This window comes from Triticum aestivum, chromosome 5D (assembly GCF_018294505.1).
Source record: "Triticum aestivum cultivar Chinese Spring chromosome 5D, IWGSC CS RefSeq v2.1, whole genome shotgun sequence".
Classification (NCBI taxonomy): Eukaryota; Viridiplantae; Streptophyta; class Magnoliopsida; order Poales; family Poaceae; genus Triticum; species Triticum aestivum.
This window is the reverse complement of record NC_057808.1, coordinates 124,052,843-124,060,543: the sequence shown is the minus strand read 5'-3', so window position 1 is coordinate 124,060,543 and position 7,701 is coordinate 124,052,843. Positions and strand designations below refer to the sequence as shown.

At 43.6% G+C, this 7,701-nt stretch overlaps 1 long non-coding RNA gene across 1 annotated transcript; it reads right to left on the bottom strand.

Annotated features, from left to right (window-relative positions):
- Positions 1-6: 6 nt before the first annotated feature.
- LOC123119842 (uncharacterized) lies at positions 7-3,515 on the bottom strand. The gene is made up of 3 exons (XR_006459002.1): positions 2,867-3,515; positions 1,269-1,364; positions 7-509 (listed from the first exon to the last, which is right to left on the bottom strand). It is a non-coding gene; the product is annotated as an uncharacterized lncRNA (long non-coding RNA).
- Positions 3,516-7,701: the final 4,186 nt, after the last annotated feature.

The following is a 7,701-nucleotide window of genomic DNA, read 5'->3' as shown; positions in this document are numbered from 1 at the left end:
CGCCAGTTCTTCCTCACGTACGAGCTCCATCGACCCATGAACGCACGTCTCCAGGGAGAGAAACGCCAGTTCTTCCTCGCGTATGAGCTCCATCGACCCACGAACGCACGTCTCCAGGGAGAGAAACGCCAGTTCTTGCTCGCGTACGAGCTCCATCGACCCACGGACGCACTATGTCAAGGAAAGAATCGCCAGTTCACTCGCCGTCCGGCCACTACGTCAAGGAGAGAATCGCCAGTTCACTCGCCGTCCGGCCACATCGTTCTCACGCGAGCGGCGAGCTGTGCGAGCGCAGCCTCTGCTAAACCGCAACCTCGGCGCCCCAGAACCAGAACCTGCGCTCGACGGCTGTTGCTGCGTCTATATCTCCTGATGCTGCCGCTACATCCTCCTGCCATCATCTTCACAGTTCTCACCTACCGTCTTTTGCCTCTCCGACGGCAAAGGACTGAGATCCACCTTTGTTATGTTCGATGGTGCCCACCATGCCCTAGGTTTGCAATCCTCAACTGTTTCAGCAAAGTTTTTTACATCAGAAAGATACTAAACTCCTGTTCCGAACTTCATGATGTGACCTCAAAAATATAGTGGTACTCAGATTGCATCTTTAAGTACTACTCCAAGTACATTGAACAAAGCATGCAGGATTTTAAGCTATGTACCAGCTACCAAATTGTGAAGGTGCTTCATTAGGCTCATCAACTTCTGGGAATTAATACATGAAACAAATGTATAATGTGTGCTAATGTGGACGTGTGCGACATGGCATCTCAAACTTGTCTTTGCAGCAAGTCCACTCTATGCAAATGAGTGAAAGCAAATGTAACAAAGTAAAAAATTTAAGAATTGATGTCGTGAGATTGACATGCTTTTCACCCAATTTCAGTTCCCAGACTCAAGTTCATATTGAAGACCCCTGTTCCATAAAGAATCTTGCTAAAGTCCTCTTAATCACAGTACAATACAGTTACAAATATTTCTCTCACGGTCAGCTCTACGTTGCATTGTCTACAGCCAACGCGAAGAGGAACATTAAGATTCTCGCCATCAAGAACAACGGTAAGGGTAAAGGCAAGGGTAAGGGCAAGGGCAAGGAACAAAGCAAGATTTCAAAGAAGCGAAAAAGATTTGAACCCTTATTAACGACCATGAAGAACATAGCCTACAAGGAAGTCCTTAGCACATGAAGTCGCCAGATCAAATTATAACAACTCAGGTAAAGTATGTTCAATTCTGCATTACTATTGTAGATCTTAATGCACACTAACCTGAGTTTGTGAGCATAATCAGTCTTCAGAAACCATGAGTATTCCTTTCGCGACATCTTCCCGTTCTATACTTAGTCGAATATGCACCTGTTTAAGCTGGAAATAACAAGAGACAGCGTGAAATTGAAAACCGATTAAGGATGAAGATGCTTGGACAGTGACTTGCTATAGAAGAACAAAAATACCAAGGTGTCTTATTTCTTTCTAAGGCATACGCTTTTTAATATGGTAAAAACCTGAGGCATCTAATATCATATACTCCCTCCTTCCCAAAATCTTAGGCGCGTAAGTTTTTGCATGCAGTCCCAAAATCTAAGGCGCGGATGCCTTTCTCTCTCTCATTCAGTTACAACAACCACTCACAGTCGCTATTTTTTTGGAAACAAAAACAAATCTCTGGCTGGGTCTTTCGTTGATGCTTACATCTCAACAGCATGTACGATGGTTCAAGTAACAATTAAACTACGCTGATTTTCATGCTGGCTACTAATACGCCTAAGAATATGGGAAGGAGGGAGTAGCAATTAAAAAACTGACTTAAACTTCAGTTCCATACAATCTCTCGTTGGAAATACATGGATAAGGAACTATGTATCTGATAATTTACAAAGAACCTAAATTCGAGCTGAGTTTGCCATCAGTGAGCTCCTCATATCTCTACTATCTCTACTATTAAAGGATGAGTCTTTCAAGACAATAGATACCTCGATATGAACAAAAGGAACATAATCTGTTCGTCTGCTTTTTTCTGTAGCTCTGTGATAAGATTTAGCAAACATGTGTCCTTAAATTCAGGCCTCAAAATTCGTTGTAGACGGTGATTCCAAAGTGCCATGTACAGGATTAGAAAAATCAACCCTTAAGCTATTCAGCAAGAGCATTGTGGTGACTGGAGAATGAGTCATATTAGACCCTGAATACAAGCATCGCTAACCTGCAAAATGGCAAGGACCTCGGAATGGAAGCTTTGGCAATACCACAATAGCGCGTTATGCTGAGCTCATTTGCCAAAAGATGCAGACCGAGCTTTGCGTTCATTTTTTACAATTGGTACATCAATATGAATGTGACCATTGGACAGTGCTGACTTTTATGTCAGGTTACCTTGCATAAATCTGTATGATTCCCCGTTGTGTTTTGCTTTGTTGAAATGCATTGTGTGTTTGTGTACAATTAGAATTTGGTCAGGATTGGAAGGTTGACTCTCCAGGAAGAGGAAGCTAAGCCTCCTTGACCAGAGTTTTTTCTTTTTCTGAAGCATGCCTTTTTGAATAGGAACGGCTAAAACTGTTTATAGAAAAACTATTAAGACCCACTTTTCTTGTTGTACTAAAACGAAGTTTTACTTATTTCTGCCCCTAAAAAACTATATTTTTGGTACGCTAACTCATTTCAGGTGGTTAGACCTTTAAACGAGTTTATGGGAAACAGAACTGGCAAAAACTCCGTATCCAGACAACCCAAGAAAGATTTTATCCTCATCTCATAAAATAAACTTAATCATAACTGTATTCTGATTACAACACATCTACTCCTAGCTATCTTTCAAACTGAGTATATATAAGATAGATTCAATCTACCTCCAGATTTTTGTTTACCTCTAAGATCGAATTTCATCGGCGGTGCCAATCCAACAGAGCTACCAAAAGCGGAGGGAGAGACGAGAGCCGACCGTGACAAGGTAAGATCCGTGGGCACCCTGATCCTGACGCATAGGGAGGGGAGCAGAGCTCGGTGGCGAAGAGAAGCCGTCGGCGTCGTGCTGCACCACGGAATCCACTCCTCATCGATCTCCGCCCATCCGGCCGAGCACAGCTTGCGGCAGGGTCTCCAAAATGAGGAGCCCGATCCCACCGGTGGATGCAGATCGAGCCCACCTCACGCTGCACGGCGCGCGCCAGTCGCCGGGCGTTACCACCCGATGATTCGGACCAACGTGGCGTCATCGCGGCGGGGGCGCGGGGCAGGGAGCGCCGCGCGGTGGATGCCGCCGCCCAGACTGTGCGCGCGTCTGCCTGCCCCCCGGATCTCGCCGGACAGCAGGGAGTGATGGGGGCGCGGTGTGGGAGGCTCGCGACGCCACAGGTAGGCTGTAGGGACGGTTCGGAGGCGCGGGGTGGGAGGTTGGGCCGGGATGGGTGCCGTGCGCCATGACGCGCCGGCGGCTGCACAGGGGAGCAGGGTGGGTCATGGGTGGCTAGCTGAATGGGAAAGGGGTGAGCAGCGAGGAGAAAGAGACTGAGAGTGCTGGCTGTAGCAGAATTGTTTTTGTCCCACGACTCTATAATTTTTTTATTTATATTAGTGTATATTATGCGCAATTGCTTTGGGAGGCCGAGCTCTATGGAGATCTCCAAATCCAAAATTCAAAATTCTTGAAAAATCATATTTTTACATTCAAACAAATTCTGAAAAGGATATAGAAATAGATGAAGGCATAGTGCACAAGTGTGTAAATTTTGAGAACAAAATACGTTGAAATGTGGGCTGTGCAAAAACTACAAATTTGTGGTTTTTTAACGCATGATACGATTCATCCTCCCCAATCATCAATTTGTCCTTTTTGTACAGGTAGTGTTTTAACATATTTCATCCTTAAATTTTACACACATACGCCTCACATCATTGTTTACTTGTACAAAAAAGTTCAGAACTGAAATTTTTGAATTTTGTTTTTTTTTCAAAAAAAAGGCCTCCATCGAGGCCGAGAGCCAAAACGCCATTCTCTGTATATTATAGCATAAGAACTGAGGTATTTGGACGGTCTGTCGGGGCTACCAAATATCTTGGCTAGACTAGAACAAATCTTGTTTTGCATATTCTAGATGTATGTCTTTTTAACCTTTTTAGTTTGCATGTTGTATATGAATATATGATAGTACTCCCCGCAAAGAAAAAGAATAAATGATAGTAATATATTTAGTATATACATTTCACTTTTTCAGACTGTGTCCATGATAGATATGGATATTATTGACCATCAAAAAGAACCTACCAACAAGAGTCCGAAGGTGATGTCGTTGGAAGAGATAAAAACTCAGCAAGTTCTATACAACCTACCAACAAGAATTCGAAATGACTGAAGAATCTCAGGGAAATAAACAGAAAATTGAAGAGACAAAAATTATAAAACTTAAGTCTAGGGCGGCATAGAGGGGTTCTTCTTTGATCAAGCCATTGGTGCTAAATGGTGCTTTTTCGGTGAAGCCCTGGTTGCCGCACGGAGCTTGAAAACTTAGTCACGCCATGTGTCTTTTTTTTAACTATGTATCAAAGACCAATAAGTGAGAGATGATGGCAATGTACAAACGGTGGATTCGAAGCTCTCGGTTTCATGGGGTCGGTCCCCTACCAATGTGTCACATCGTGCTTCACTGTTTACATTTTTCATCATGTTCTCTCCAAATAAAATTCCAGCAAATGAAAAATCTAATCAAAGTCTACAATGCGTTTGCTAGAAAATATGACCATGTTCATAGATTTCTAATTAACGTTGACATTGTTCTGTTGTTGAAATGTACTTCATAAAAAGCACTCATATAAAATGTCCACTGTCGAGAAACTTTTCACATCATATTTCGTATTCCCGTGGTAACACACGGGCATTCAACTAGTTCTATTAAATCCAAAACTCATCTGAAATTCATGGAACTTGGCATGCTATCATGGAGCGGCATCAACATGTCGTGGTACAAATTTTGTCTCATTTGGGGCAGGTTTGGGTATATGCTTCTCACAAACCGGAGCTTCTCACAACAAGCTGATGGTTTTCGGTAGGGAACGTCCCACCTTTGGGGACGAAACGATATCCATTGCCTCTTATTGCTTTCAAGTTTTTTTCTCGTGCCAACATAGAACAACATGAGTGTTGTGTGAATTTTTGTGATTTTTCGAGGTTCATTTGGCATTTTTATGCATTAACTGAGTTTTCAATGCATTTATGTACATAATTTAAATTTGAACTACATGCGCATGCTCCAGTGCATATAAATTCGTTGAAAAATCAAATTTGTGTCCTTGGATGCATGCTTAGGTCCCATGCAAGAAATGGGAATGAATTTCAAACACCAGGGCGCCGTTGATTGCTGGCAAAACATTGAGATGCCTGGTTTTAAATTCTATTAAATCCAAAACTCGTCTGAAATTCATGACACTTGGCATGCTATCATGGAGCAGCATCAACATGCCGTGGTACAAATTTTGTCCCATTTGGGGCAGGTTTGGGTATATGCTTCTCACAAACCGGAGCTTCTCACAACAAGCATGATGGTTTTCGGTAGGGAACGTCCCACCTTTGGGGACGAAACGATATCCATTGCCTCTAATTGCTTTCAGATTTTTTTCACGTGCCAACATAGAACAACAGGAGTGTTGTGTGAATGTTTGTGATTTTTCAGGGTTCGTTTGGACATTTTTATGCATTAACTGAGTTTTCAATGCATTTATGTGCATAATTCAAATTTGAACTACATGCGCATGCTCAAGTGCATATAAATTGGTTGAAAAATCAAATCTGTGTCCTTGGGTGCATGCTTAGGTCCCATGCAAGAAATGGGAATGAATTTCAAACACCAGGGCACCGTTGATTGCCGGCAAAACATTGAGATGCCTGGTTTTTAAATTCTTGTAAATCCAAAACTCGTTTGAAATTCATGAAACTTGGCATGCTATCATGGAGCGGCATCAACATGCCGTGGTACAAATTTTGTCCCATTTGGGGCAGGTTTGGGTATATGCTTCTCACAAACCGGAGCTTCTCACAACAAGCATGATGGTTTTCGGTAGGGAACGTCCCACCTTTGGGGACGAAACGATATCCGTTGCCTCTAATTGCTTTCAGATTTTTTTCTCGTGTCAACATAGAACAACAGGAGTGTTGTGTCAATTTTTGTGATTTTTTGGGGTTCGTTTGGACATTTTTATGCATTAACTGAGTTTTCAATGCATTTATGTGCATAATTCAAATTTGAACTACATGCGCATGCTCCAGTGCATATAAATTGGTTGAAAAACCAAATCTCTGTCCTCATGTGCATGCTTAGGTCCCATGCAAAAATGAGAATGAATTTCAAACACCAGGGCACTGTTGATTGCCGGCAAAACATTTAGATGCCTGGTTTTTCAATTCTAGTAAATCCAAAACTCGTCTGCAATTCATGAAACTTGGCATGCTATCATGGAGCGGCATCAACATGCCGTGGTACAAATTTTGTCCCATTTGGGGCAGGTTTGGGTATATGCTTCTCACAAACCGGAGCTTCTCACTACAAGCATGATGGTTTTCGGTAGGGAACGTCCCACCTCTGGGGACGAAACGATATCCATTGCCTCTTATTGCTTTCAAATTTTTCTCTCGTGTCAACATAGAACAACAGGATTTTTGTGTCAATTTTTATGATTTTTCGGGGTTCGTTTGGACATTTTTATGCATTAACTGAGTTTTCAATGCATTTATGTGCAGAATTCAAATTTGAACTACATCCGCATGCTCTAGTGACTATAAATTGGTTGAAAAATAAAATATGTGTCCTTATGTGCATGCTTAGGTCCCATGCAAGAAATGAGAATGAATTTCAAACACCAGGGCACTCTTGATTGCCGGCAAAACATTTAGATGCCTGATTTTTAAATTCTAGTAAATCCAAAACTCGTCTGGTGCGTAGGTTCACCGGGAAGCGTGCGAGATGTTCAACGCAGGATTTGTGCATCTCTTCAACACAAACGGTTCAGTGAAGCAGTAAAGCGGCAGAAAATAAACCAAAAAATATATGTGCTGCCACACGCCCCGTGTGTCGTGCGAGCAGGCGTGAGTTGACGGGACACATGCGAGCAGTCCGCCGTGCAGGCATACCGAGAGGCGTGCATGCAGGTGTGTGTATTGACGGGGAGGCGTGCGAGTAGCTGTGTGAAATGATGGTAGGAATGGCAGACGTCCGCCGCGCAGGCTCACCGGGAGGCGAGACAACTTTTGACTATAGCCTGCCTCGCTCCCACTGGTCCGTATTAATTGCGCGCCCGAGCCGCCGGCCATAATAGGAGGCCGCACCCCCGGTCCACAGTGGTCACTGACGTCTGGACTCCGGACTGTATGACGATGCCCACGAAGTGCACCATCGGAGGGAGTGGCGACGCCGGGGCTGGTGAAGCACCTATACAATGCGTCAAGTTGGCCACAGAGGTTTCCATCGCCGCCGACGAGGTCTCGCGTGGGCAGCAGCACGACCTTGAATTCGTTGGCGCCGTTGTGCCCCCCAGCTGGAGCCAGAGGTCAACAGCAACTCCGGCAACAACTGCGACTCCGACGGAAAACCGGTTAGTCACCTACATATATGTTTGTGCCTTTTTTCTTCCTGATCTTGGGAATTGATTTCAAATGTCCTACATGTTATGCCATTTTTTTCTTTCATATTGGTATGAACACATATGAGGCTCC